General features: G+C 39.2%; 1 protein-coding gene across 2 annotated transcripts in view; it reads left to right on the forward strand.

Annotated features, from left to right (window-relative positions):
* Kcnn2 (potassium calcium-activated channel subfamily N member 2) overlaps window positions 1-14479 on the forward strand; it is a 164461-nt gene that overhangs the window by 35932 nt on the left and 114050 nt on the right. The window lies entirely within an intron of this gene.

Raw genomic sequence — 14479 nt, forward strand, 5'->3', positions numbered from 1 at the left:
TTTTTTTTTTTTTTTTTGAGACAAGGGCCTGCTATATAGCCCAGGCTGGCCTTGAATGCACTGTGGTCCTCCTGCCTCAGCCTCTTCAGTACTGGGATTGCAGGCATCCATTTTGTATTACTGATTTTATTCATATCATTCCAAGATCAGGAGTATTGCAAGTTACTTGATTAAGCTTCATTTCCATTTCTAGGTCTCAGCCTTTCAGTTTACCTCTTTTAAGTTGCTCTTGCTATTAGGTTCTAGATTTTTCTTTGAGCGCTCTTTCATGTAGATAAAATGTAAATTTTCCACCTTTAAAATATACAAATAGCAGTATGTGCTTAAAAAAAATACTTCAGCTGGGAAAATAGCTCAATGGCTTAAGCACCTGCCTGGCAAGTACAAGCTCCTGAGTTTGATCCCTGCTACCAAAAAAAAGAACCAACCAACCAAACAAACAAACAAAAAAAAAAAAAACCCTCTCCTATCTACTTTCTTTAATGATATACAAAAAGTTTCCTCATATTTTGGGGAGATCCATAATTTCCTTAATCCATTTCTTTATTTGATTTTCAGATTATTTCTAGTCTTTGGTAGAAAAGCAGTGTTGTATAAGTAACCATATATGTTTGCTGTTTGTCACAATATAGTCAAATATATTGATATAAGGAATTTTATTCTAAGGAAACGGAATTGTGTGATGAAAGAGGATGTACATTCTTAACCTGCCTGATCCGTTTCCCTCCTCAAGAGTTAGACCAGCTCATTGTGTGACCTGCAGTGTGCATGAGTGCTGTTTCCTTGCATCTTCAGTAATGTAGCTATTTCATTTATTCATTTATTTAGTATTTAGCACAGGCTCTACAGGCTCTACAGGGTTTACAGGGTCAATAGGGCCTACAGGCTCTATAGGGTCTCACTACACAGATAGAACTTGTAGTGATCCTCCTATTTGCAACCTCCTAAGCAGTGGGATTATAGCTGCTGGCCACCATGCCCAGTCTCAGCCACCACCTCAGGGTGCCCCAGGGCCACGGCCGGCAGGGCACACCAGGGACCAAATCCTGGTCTCTGCATCTGCTTAAGCAGGCACTTTAATCCACTGAGCTACCTGGCCGGCCCACTGTACCACTTTTAGTCTTTTGTCCAAGTTGAAAAGGTATCTCACCTCTTATGAATGATGTTAGGCATCGTTTAAAAAAATGTTTAAGAACCATTTTCATTTCCTTTGCAATGAAATGGCATTGTATCTTTTGTTCCCCTTTTTATTGTGCTGTTTCCTAAGAATATGTAGAAGATTTTCAATAGTAGGGAAATGGTTCATATGTGATAGTTACTGTGAACACTTTCCCCATTGTTTGATTTTTGTCTGCTTATTCTGTTGATTATGATTTTTGTCAGGAGCAAAAAGGAAAAGTTTGATGGAGCCAAGCATGTCACTCTTGGAAGGACTTGAGGTTTATGTCAAAACTAAAATGCCTGTTTTTCTCTGAGGTTGCAGAATGATAATAGCTAAATTTCTGTATCTCAATCTTTTATATACTTGAAAATTTGTTTGGTACTTTATTTTGGGTAGGAAACCTAAGTTCAAGTTCACTTAGGTTTCATAAGATGATTATGTCATTGTTTCCAAATTATTTTTCAATAAACTGAATCCTTTCCACTAGTATTGAATCTGCTTCTATAATATTATAAAATCCCTAGGATGTCAGGTGTGGTTTGGACTTTCTGTTCTGTTCCATCAGCCACTCAGTTATTTTATGTGGTGGTACTATATGATTTTAATTTTTAATCTGCTTTAAAATTGATTACAGGGGATGGTGAGATGGCTCAGTGGTCTAAAGCACCTACTTAGAACAAGCTTCGCAAAGCACAGGGACCGCGGTTCAATCCCCCAGCATCACATGCCAGCCAGCCCCGCCCCCTGGTGGGCTGAGCTGGCCACACACACACACACACACACACACACACACAAATAAATAAAAATTAAAAAAAAATTGATTACAGCTGCTTCTTTCTACCTTGATAGTTTTCCTTTTCAGGATTTTCCTTTTCTACTGCACCTAAATTTCTTAAACACATGGTGAAAATTCCTGCATTCAATGTATATCTTTTAAGCCTTGGTTTTGTGCTGAGTGGTGTCCTGCATCCTTCTGGAAAGAAAACCCAAGGTGTGAAAGACAGCGTCCACCCCAGGAGCTTGTGGATTTACTGAGAGGAGCAGTCTGCACGGGGAGGCAGGTAGGGCTTCTGAGCTGAGCCCGCTCCTTGCCAGCAGGGCCCTCATTATGCCACGGGCTCCAGCCGCTAACTCCTACCTTTTCCAGTGAGCTCTCCCTCTGCCAGTTAATCTTTGACAGTTTTAGTTATGTGAACAAACATAAAATAGTTATCGTGGAAAATTGAAGCTTGCCATGGGATAAGTTCTGAGGGCACATTCTGTGTTATACCTGCAAGTTGCTTGAGACTGCTGTTAAAGACTGTTATCCACGGCTCTGGAATTGAAGCAGATTAAACTGTCAGCCTTTTGCCCTCAGGTCTTCCTTAAGAATATCAGAATGAAAAATGACAATAGATATGCTTTCATATCTGCTCTTCTGATTACTTGAACTCTCTTACAAGTGAACTCAAAAGAGATCACGTACATTATAGAGGCTATATGGAATGTAACAGCATATCTCTCCAACTGGATTTAGTATTTGACACTGAAGGCACCATTGAATGCAATATTTAGAATGTTTCCATTATCTACACAGACTATTGAGTATATTAACACATCTCTAAATCTAGTAAATAGCATTTGCAGTTTGTAATTGACCCCGGCACCATGACTCCCAGGATAGCATCAGCTTCCTCCTGCTTCGTAGATGGCTGCGCTTCATTTCCTTGTATGGCATGGCCTTCCAGCTGCCCTCCATTTTCAGTTCCTGTAGAACTTGTCCTTGAGCACTGTTCTATCCTTTTTTTCTGTGCTTTCTCTAATTTTTCCTTTGATCTCATAAAACAACTTGCATACTGATGCCTCCCATTCTCAAATTTATTTCAGTAATCCAGACTTTTTTTGTGAGATTGTACCTTTTACAACCTACTTGGATCTATTCTCCAATATCAGCTGCCAGAAGAGAGCCTTTCACTTCTTTACCTTCTTCATCTCCTAGGGCCTAGGAAATATTCTTAGGAAATAACACCATTTCTGTTTTGTTTTTCAGGGTAGAAAATCAATGAATATCTATGAGTGCCTTCTTTCTTTTATTGCTCTCACATCTGAAAATCCTAACAAGTTCCCAAGTTTTATATCCAGTGTACCCACCACCTCCATTCCCATAAAAACACCTGGCCGGTCAAGGGATGCATCAGGTCCAGTCAGTAGAACTGCAAAGCTTGTCCTTCCATCCTTGCCTCTCTCTACTCCAGGCCCCTGTGCCAGTGCAGAGGAGCCCTTTAACCTGTAGGTCACATCAGTTCTTTACCTCGTGCCCTGCTGTGGCTTCTCACTCCCTGGGAATGCAGCCCACCCTTGATGCCATGGTGAACGGGTCCTGCATACCCAGTCCTAGTCTCTTCAAACCCATCCTCTTCCACCCTGCCCCTTGACCCTAAGTTTTAACCACTATGGTTTTCCTTTATTTATGTGTGCCTGCATACATAAAACCCAGGGCATTTATAGTTGCTCTTACTCTGCACAAGATCTTATTTCCCTAGCTGTCTGTGTGACTGCCTTTTGTTACACAGGATTGCTTTATAAGTTATACTTATTTAGAAGTCTTCCTTAATATCCATGTTTGCTGTCATGTCAACTTTTTATGCTCTATTTGTCTTTTTAAAATTTAATTTGTATTAGTGTATACTTGTCGTACATAATGATTACATTCATCTTGGGAACTTGGTGCATGTACATTAACACATCTTATTTTTTTCTCTTCATCCCCTTACCCTCCACTCCCTTTCACTTACTCTATTTCTTGGTCTCCTTCCCATTTGCAAAAGATTATTTTCCATGTTATCTCTTGTTTATTTCCTTCATAGCAATGTCCAAAGACATGATTACTTTATTAAATTGCTTCATGTAGGCTTCCTTGACTTTGTCTTTCTCTCCTAGTTAAAGTTAGTTTCATGGGCAGACAGTGTCTGTCATCAGTCCTATTGTATGTGGCACATAACTGACATGTCATGCTTTGTGTTCTGGGTATTATTACAGAAGCAAATAAACAGATAAGTAGTGTATTCAGGAGGTGATCATGTGGCAAGCAGAATAAAACATTTCTTCCTCAACCTAGCATTTAAACATATGCTGGGATAAAACAAGACCAAAAATAAAATCCTTTCAGGTGTTGAAATGCCCTATGGTAAGAGGAAATGATGAACTAGAACATGTTTCTGGCGAAGTTACTAAAGAAAAAAGTTATCTAGACTTTCTGTGTAATTGCAAAACTATGCTGCTGTGATGGTATTGCACAATAGTATATATTATTTATTAATCTGGAAAATGTGTATTTATTTACATTTTATTTTAATATTCTTCCATAAGCAACATGATGGCTATCAAGACATCCATGGATTGGGATGGTCATTAGTAAGGGAGAAATATCAGCTCCAGCAGCAAACATTGGTTGTCCTCCCTTGGTGGTTTCCATTCTCAAGGAGCTTCAGAGACAACAGGGACAATTTTATTTTTCATAATTTTATTTAGAAACAAATAGCAATGAGACAGTTTCAAATCAAATTGGTAGGACAGTTCCAATAATTAACACATTGCATAATGTCTTCTTGTGGTTATTTGTTGTACAAGATGCAGACATGATATCCTATTTACAAACACTATTAGACAAAAATCCCTCTATTCATTGAATTAAGAGAATGTAGCTATATATCCATCCTAACCATTTTCAATACATTGATACAAAATGGTCATTGATCTGTATCCCCTTTTTTTGTTTAGTTCCGTCATTTAAATATTATAGTTCTGTGAACTCAGCAAAATATTCCAAAATAGTTCAGTAGTCCATAATAGTCTTCCTCTTGACTGGCAATGTCAGAAGTTGTTGACCTGAGTGCCCTACAGCTTAACATAAAAACAAGGCTTTACTTCTTATACTTTGTTTTTATACTTTTCTGCTGGATGGATAAGACCAACATAAAACAAGACCTATGTAACAAGAATTGTAGCTTTTTTCAGTCAAATCCCCTCAGGATTTATCCTGAGATCCTGTACCTCAGATTGTAGAACCTTTGTCAGTGTCAGCCACGTGGATGAGTCACGGCCATTACTTGGTCAATTTGCTCTCTGTGACAGCCTGAGAGAATGTTTTCTCTCCATGTGACTCTCCTTAGGCACACTCTACATCATCAATCACATTGTTCTGTGGCCCAATAATCTCCTTGATCAGAAAATTTGGCAAACAACTGAGTTACATGATGTTACAGTACAAGTTCTCATATATCCTGACCCTAAATTAACCTTGGAAGGCTAGGGCCAAAATGTTGGCTTTCCATGCAGCCTTCCTTTTACTCTAATTTTTGGTCTGCAAACTTAGGTTGTTAACTCTCCAGAAGAGAAGCTTATTGTTATTACCATACAACCTAGGCTGTTGAGCTTAATCTCACTATCTGTCTGAATATCAAACATCTTAGGCATAACATGGAATAGGTATTTTTCATCAAGTATTGATATGTTAAACTTTAAGTCTCTATAGAATATGACAAAAAAACCTTAAAAATTAAACTATATTTAAAAAATAAAGAATTATATATGTTTTCACGTAAGTCCAGAAATCTAACCATATACAGTATTGTAGCAGGACAGCCCCACAACACTCCTTTTCCTGTCTCCTGCTGTCAGTCACCACCCCCTTCCTTTTTGAACAATCATCTGCCCGAGAGATAGCACGGCAGCAACCAGCATGTCATGACAAGCAGCATGTATTCAGAAGACCAGAATGACAGGCATTTTAAGCATGAACCTACTATTACAAATTGCCATCTTCAGTGCAGTTGCTTAGTTCACAGGTATCAGCATACATATAGTTAGTCAGGGTGAGAATCCTTCCAATTGACTGCTAGATTCCAAAATCTTCTGAAGATTCTCAGAATGATTGTCTTATCCATCTTCTATATATAACTGTATGGCTCACCTCTGTCATGTTTCCTAGCTCTTCTCCTTGCTCTCTCTTCATTGTCTAGTCCTCAAATTCGAGCTTTCCTTTTAATTGCATTATACCATTCTATTTGTTTTTGTTTTTTGTTTTTTTTTTTTAGTTCTTATACGAGGGAGACTATACGATATTAATATATGTGTGTCTGGTTTACTTATGAGTAAATCTTCAAGTGGCATCCAATTAAATATAAAGGCTTCAAGTTATCATTCTTTATAGCTGAGTAATACTCCATTGTATAAAAAACCACATCTTTTTCATCCTTTCCTCAGCTGACGGGCATCCTGGTTGTTTCCAAGATTTGGCTATCACAAATTGTGCTGCTATAAACATAGGTACACATATATTACTATGATATGATGTTTTCAGATCCTCCAGGAAAATTCCCAGTAGTGGAATAGCTGGTTTAAATGGGGTTTCCAGTCCAAGTTTTCTAAGGAGTCTCCACACTGATTTCCATAATGGTTACACCAGTCTACATTCCCGCCAGCAGTGGAGAAGGGTTCCTTTTTCCCCACAGCCTCTCCAACATTTGTTGTTGGTTGATTTCTTTATGATAGCCATTCTTTCTGGGGTGAGATGATATCTCAATGTTGTTTTAATTTGCATTTCATGGATGGCTAGTGATGTGGAGCAGTTTTTTATATATTTATTCACTTCTTTAATTTCATCCTCTGAGAAGTGTGTGTTCATCTCGGATGCCAATTTCTGGACTGGGTCTTTAAATTTTGGGGCCCTAGTGTTTTTCAGTTCTTTATTAATTCTAGAGAACAGACCTTTGTCTGAGTACTTATTTCTCAAGATTTTTTTCCAAATTTGTGGGTTGTTTTTCACTTTGTTGCTAATTTTTTTGACATGCAAAAATTTCTCAATAAGAGGAGGTCCCAGTTGTTAATTCTTTCAAGTGTTTCCTGTGTAGTTTGGTTTTTGCTCAGGAACTCTTTGCCTACCCCTATGTCTTCAAGAGTTCCTCCTACTTTCTCTTGCAGGAGATTTAGTATTTCTGTTTTAATGTTTAGATCTTTAAACCACTTTGACTTTAGCTTAGTGCATAATGATAGACCTGGGTTAAGTTTTACTTTTCAGCCTGTAGACAGCTAGATTTCCCAGCACCATTTGTTAAAGAGGCTACCTTTCTTCCAGTGAGTTTGTTTGGACCCTTTGTCAACAAGATAAGGTGGCTGAGTATGTTCATAGAGGCATCAGCATCTTCTAATCTAATCCATTGATCCTCAGGCCTGTTTTGTTGACAGTACCATGCTGATTTTATCACAGTAGCCTTGTAGTATGATTTCAAGTCAGGAATTGTAATGCCTCCTGCCTTGTCTTTATTGCCTAGGATTGCTTTTGCTATTCTATGTCTTTTCTGTTTCCAAATAAATTTTAGGAAGGATTTCCCTAGGTTTGTGAGGTATGTTGGTGGTAATTCAATAGGGTTTGCATTAAATCTGTACAGCAATTTTCGCAGTATGGCCATCTTCACAATGTTGGTTTTTCCTATCCAGGAGCAGCGAATATCTTTCCATTTTCTGAAATCCTCTATGATCTCTTCTTTCAGAATACCGTAATTTTCCTTGTAAAGATCTTTGGCTTCCTTAGTTAGATGAATTCCAAGGTATTTCATTTTCCTCAGTGCTATTGTAAAAGGTATTGTTTCTATATTTCCCTCTCAGTGTGTTTTTTGTCTGTGTAGAGGAATGTTATTGACCTTTGGGTATTGACGTTGTATCCTGCTATTCTAATGAATTTCTGTATTAATTCTAGTAGCTTCTTGGCGGAGTTTTTTAAGTCTTCCATGTAAAGTATCATGTCATCTGCAAATAATGATAATTTAACTTCTTCTTTACCTATTCTTATTCCTTTTATTTCTTTCTCTTGTCTAATGGCTCTAGCTGATTCCAGAAGTATATGGAATAGGAGTGTGATAGAGGACATCCTTGTCTTGTACCAGATGTAAGAGTAAATCATTTCAGTTTTTCCCCATTTAGAATTATGTTAGCCTTTAGGTTTTCATGAATGGCTTTTATGAGGTTGATGCATAGGCCATCCTATTCCAATTTTCTGTAGGACTTTGAACATGAGTGAGTGTTGGGACTTTGTCAAAAGCTTTTCTGCATCAATCAAGATGATCATGTGGTTTTTAGCTTTTGCTCTATTGATATAGTGTGTTACATTTATAGATATTTGAATATTGAACCGTCGTTGCATCCCTGGGATGAATCCTACCTGGTCATGTTGTATGATCTTCTTGATGATTTGCTGTATTCTATTTGCTAGGATTTTATCGAGGATTTTGGCATCTATGTTCATGAGGGAAATTGGCCTGTAGTTCTCTTTCTTAGTTGCGTCTTTCCCTGGTGGTTTTTTTTTTTGTTTGTTTTGTTTTTTTTTTTTTGCCAGAACCGGGGATTAAACTCACGTCCTTATGCTTGCCAGGAAAGTGCTTATTCCACTGAGCTATCTCCCCGGCCCATTTCCCTGGGTTTTGTATCAGTATAATACTTGCCTCCAGGAATGCTTTTGGGAGGATTGCTTCCTTTTCAATTTCACTGAAGAGTTTGAGTATAGGGACTATGTCTTCTATGAATTTCTTGTAGAATTCAGTGGTGAATCCTTCCAGACCTGGACTTTTCTTTGTCGTGAGATTTTTTTTATTATCATTACATTTCATATTTCATTGGCTGTTATTGGGTTATCAAGAGTGGTTATATCTTGTTGATTTAGTTTTTGTAATTTATACCTTTCTAGGAATCTGTCCATTTTGTCTGTCTCTTCTTGTCTGTGAGAGTAAAGATTCTCAAAGTAACTATTGATAATCTTATGAATTTCCACTGATTCTGTTTTGATTATACCTTTTTAATTCTTTATTGCTTGTATTTGAATTTTTTTCTTTCCTCTTTTTGATGAGGTTAGCTAGGGGCTTATCAATTTTATTTAATCTTTCAAAGAACCAGCTTTTTGTTTCATTAATTCTTTGACCTGTTTTGTTCATCTCAATTGAATGAACTTCTGCTCTAATCTTTATGATTTCTTCCCATCTTTGGGCTCTGAGTTTGGTTTGCTCTTCCTTTTCTAGTTGTTGGAGGTGCAGCATTAGGGTGTTTATTTGTTTCCATTCTGTTTTCCTAATGTGTGAGTTCACAGCTCTAAATTTACCTCTGAGAACTGCTCTCATTGTATCCCATAAATTCTGATAAGTTGTGCTCGAATTTTCATTGAATTGTAGATATTGCTGAATTTTTTGTTTAATTTCATTTGTGGCCCATTGGTTGCTGAGTAGGATGTTGTTTAATTTCCATGTATTTGGTTTTTTGGTTTTTTTTTTTTTTCTGGTTTCTCTTGTCGTTTATTTCCAGTTTCATTGTGCATTAGTCAGATAATTTGCATGGGATAATTTCTGTTTTCTTGCATATACTTTATCATGACCTATGGACCAGTATGTGGTCTATTTTAGAAAATGACCCATGTGCAGCTGAGAAAAATGTGTATTCAGCTGCTTTGGGTGTAACACTCTGTATATGTCCACTAAGCCCATTTGTTTCAAGCTCTGGTTCAGTTCTGTTACTTCTTTGCTAATTTTTTGTCTGTTTGACCTATCTTTTTGGTATATGGTGTTTTTAAGGTCTCTCATTAAGATTGTGGTATTGAATATTAGATTTTTCATGTCCATTAAGATTTGTTTTATATAGTTGGGTGCTCCCATGTTTGCTGCATACATATTTATGAGTGTTACCTCTTTCTCTTGTATTTTTCACCTAACCAGTATATAGTGGCCTTTTTTATTTCTCTTGATGTGTTGTCGGTTTGAAGTTGAGACTGTCTGAGAATAGGATTGCTACCCCTGCTTTTTTCTAAGGTGCTGGGGCATGTAGTATTGTTTTTCATCCTTTGACTTTCAGCTTATGAATGTCTTTTTGAATTAAGTGTGTTTCTTGTATACAGTATATTGTTGGATTTTGTTTCCTAATCCATTGTGCCAGTCTATTTCTCTTAATTGGTGATTTGAGTCCATTTACATTGATGCTTATAACTGAGATGTATTCACTTATGATTAACATGTTATTCACCTGCTGTCATTTACTCCTTTTTCTCCTGTGTTTAATTGTTTGCCCTATTTAGTTGGTTGCTTCTGTTCTCGTTCATTGATTTCTGATCATGTTGATCCCTCTCTAGAATGTCTTTGAGGAGCTTATGTAGGGTTGGCTTTGTCATCATGAAATTCTTTAGCTGTTCTTTGTCATGAAAGTATTTCACTTCTCCATCAAACTTGAAAGAGAGTTTTGCAGGATATAGTAGTCTGAGCTGGAATTTGTTTTCACAGAGGAGTTGAAGTACTCTGCTCCATGCTCTTCTTGCCTTCATGGTTTGTGAAGAAAAGTCAGCCATAATTCTGATGGGTTTTCCTTTGAATGTGATCTGCTTCATTTCTCTAGCGGCTTTCAATATATTATTCTTGAGCTGAATTTCTGCGATCTTGACTCTTATATGTCTCGGTGTGTTTTTAACTGGTTGAGGTTACTTGGCGTTTTGTATGCTTCGGTTACGTGGATGTCAGATTGTTTCCTCATATTTGGGAAATTTTCAGCTTCTGACCGTATTTTTTTAATGTCAGTTGTATTGACTCCTTCTTTCTCATTGATGCCTATTAGTCTCACACTGTTCATCTTTGCATCGTCTTGTAAGTGAATAATTATTTTTTCATGCATCATACTGGTTTTTACAAGAACTTTTCTTACCTTTTCATTAGCTGCACCAACGTCTTCAAGATCTGAAACTGTCTTCACTTTCACTAATGGATTTGAAAGTTTGTAATTGAGATTTTAAGTTCCTCTATGTCTCTTTGACTCTGCTTCATGCGACCTATTTCTTTCCTGTGTTGTTTATTGAAGAAATCCATCATTTTTTGAATCTCCTCCTTTTTCTTTTTTTTTTTTTTTAATCAATGTCTTCTTTAGAAGCAGTTATTCTTTTTCTTCAGAGTATTTTTCAGATTGGGTTTCCTCCCTATGTTCTGTATTTCATTCTTTACTTCAGATGCTATGGGTTCAGAGATTTCTTTATTTCAGAAATTAATTCCACTCTGAGTTCCTCTATACCTTTCTGCTGTTGATTTTTTACTTTTGATGCTATTAATTCATATATTTGTGCTGAGCTAGTGTCCTCTGCACTTGTTCTGGGTGGGCATTGAGTTTCCTCCATGTTTCTGTATTTGTTTCTTTGCTTCAGATACTGTTATTTCCGAGATTTCTTTTTTTATTTACAATCTGAGTTCCTCTATATCTTTCTGCAGTTGTTTATTTCAGACTCTTTTGGTTGTTTTTGGTACTGGGGATTGAACTCAGGCCCTTGCAATTACCAGGCAAGAGCTTATCCTACTGAGCCATCCCCCCAGCCCCTTCAGAAGCTCTTGATTCATTGATTTCAGCTTGTGATTCCCAATTTATTCTGTGCTAGTATGCTCTGCACTTGTTATGGATGGGCTTGGGGTCTGAGATTGCATTTTGCTCCTTCTCATTGTCATTTTTTCTAGCACTGTTCTCTGACCTTTATTGTAGAGCTTTGATGCAGTTACAACCTTAGCACCTACTGAAATTCAGGTGCAGATCTACAGTGTTTGAATTTATGTAGTTGTGCCTGGCTTGGGTCTGGCTGCTGTGATCAGCTTCTTCCTGCTGCAGCCCTTGGGAGTGAACCCGTTGTGCCCCTCTGGCAAGATGTTCTGCTCTTGGACTAGCTGGGTGATTTTGTCCCCTACTCTTTCTGTAAGAACTGCAGCTGCAGAGTTTCACCCCAGGCCTGTTTTCCAGGCCTGAGCTGGTTCTGAAGAGGACAAGGGGGAGTAGGGGAGAGAGGAAGCTCTCCCACGCATTCACCAGGTCTGAGGTAGGCCTCGATCTGGGGGTCCTGAGAACGTGGCAGTAGTTCTCACTCCCTTGGTGGGCATGGGGGGGGGCGCTGCGTAGTGGTGGTGGGGTTTCCAACAGCGTTGGAGAGGGTCTCACTCATGCTGTGCCTGGGTTTGGACCAGACAGATCCCACGGGTGCAGGGTCGCCAGAAGCTCCCCTACATATTCACTGGGCCTGGGCTAGTGCTGGATCTGGGGGTCTTGAGAATGCGGCAGAAGTTCTCACTCACTTGGTGAGGGGGGCTGCAAAGTGGAGGGTGGGGGTTCCCAAAGGCGCAGAAGAAGGTCTCATTCATGCCCCACCTGGGTTTGGACCGGACAGGTCCCGCGGGCACAGGGTCGCCCAACAGGGACACTTTTATTTAAAAAAATCCTTTTGTCTTCTGTGACAGCATCAATAAGAGCCACATACAAGGATAACAGTGGAACAAAGGAATGTATCAAAACTTGGATAAGATTGTGTCCCTAAGGAAGGCGATATGAAGTCTGGTCTGGAAAGAGTAAGAATGTGCTAGATGGAGACTGTCCAGGCCATAGCACAGAAGGGAAGAGACGCAGAAACAGGGTTAGGGCAGTGGGTGCTGAAATCTGCAACCAGAGGGTAGTGTAGACAGCAATAGGCAATAGGTTGCAGAGTGCCTTGTCTGCTGTGGTTGTAGGATGGACTTTACCCATGAGGCCGAGATTATGGATAGTTTTAATCTTGAAGGTAATGGGATTATACAATTTACATTTTGAAGAGGGCACTAGGGGGTGGAATATGGTCTACAAAAGGAGGACTCTGCTACCACTAAGAGTAAAGGATGAGACCAGCAAGGAAGGTATAGAGTGAGAGAAGAGGAAATGGTGAATTTTAGGACAGCAGTGACTCTAAAGAGGGGACCTGAGATCACTGAAGCTGGCAGCAGATGAGAAAAGCAACATGTCACAAAAGCCAAGAGAGGAGATCCTTTTCAGGAAGGAAAAGATGACAGGCCAAGTGTGATAAAAATTTTAAACAGGAGGATTGGATTTCATTGTCAAGATATCTTCAGTGACCTCTGTAAGAATAATGTTGGTGGGTTGATGGTGGCAAAACCTACATGAAGGAGAAGAGACACAAATAGCCTGTGGCAAGCAAAGTCAGGCAGGCTCTTGTTTGTTTCTGGTTATGTTGTTGCATTTTTGTTTTGTTTTAATAATTGTAGTGATTTGACCTTGTTTTGTGCTCTGCGGAGAGGGAGGAAGCACACACAGGAGGCTTTCAAGTCTAGAGACCCTGAGTTTTGGCATAACATTGCTAGATATGAAGCAAAAAGAAAGGAAAATAAAAAGAAAAGGCTATAGATATAGGTATGCTTATGACTAAGGTGTGCAGTAGAGTGTATTTACTCTGATGTAGGGAAAAGGGGTGCAAAGTGAAGAAAATAGAGGTGGCCCTTGAGGGAAATATATTGCAGAGATAATGAAACAACCATGGATGACACCAGGGGTTCAGCTGAGCTTGAAGGCACAGGTGCATGGAAGCCTGACTCCACCTGCAGCAGCTTGGCCGTCCCTCCCTGGATTGGGTGTTACCTAGGCAGGTCTAGCAGAAACTGCAAACTAGCAGTGAGCTTAGAATTGGAGCCAGATACCCTAACAGTGAGAGCAGTCTTGCTGGGGAAGTAACAGTGATGAAAAGGGGATGGAAAAAGAGTCCTGTCAGGTTAGAGTGAGGGCACTTTGAGTGATGGCAGGAGGGCCGTCTTGGGAAGGCCAGAGACTAGACTAAGCAGGATGTCAGTACACATACACATGGACACTTCTTTGTCTGCTAATTGGAAAGGTACTTATCCTGCTTTTTTGCCCATAGTGGGAAGCCATTCTTGGAATGGTACTCAGAATCTACTGTACTTTTGTCTCTTTGGAGTCTTGGTGATTCTAAGTCTGTTTGGAGCTGGAATGGACTTTTACAAACTGCTGAGATTTTCAGCAAAGTCTTTTGAGCCAAGTCTGTTGAAGAAAGTAGACAATCACAATTCTGCTCTTTAATGAGATTATGCGGTTTCTCTATCTCCCCAAGGCACCAGAAACAAGTGGTAGGTTTTGCCCTCAAATTCCTATCTCTACAAAGGAACACTGAGGTAACAACCAGCTTGAATAGTACCCTGGGGAAATAGCTGTCAACTCAAGACTTAAGCAAAAGTGAGGATTTGCATCATCCAAAAAGGGGAGTGGGTACTTTTCCAACTCTGGAATGGCAACCCACACAGAATCCAGCCATGTGTGAATCTGCCCTTCCTGCCTCCTTGTGATTTTCTTACCTGGGAATATACTGTTCTCATTTAGGCTGCTTTCATCTCAGGCTTCCTGCTTGAGTTGGCTACTGAGCAGAAGGCAGAGAACATGACGTCTTCCTCAGTGGGGAAGCATTATTGGCATTCTCGGCAGACAGGTCTCCCTGGTGCGTGGGACTCC

Source organism: Octodon degus, unplaced genomic scaffold (genome assembly GCF_000260255.1).
Source record: "Octodon degus isolate 3935 unplaced genomic scaffold, OctDeg1.0 scaffold00124, whole genome shotgun sequence".
NCBI lineage: Eukaryota > Metazoa > Chordata > Mammalia > Rodentia > Octodontidae > Octodon > Octodon degus.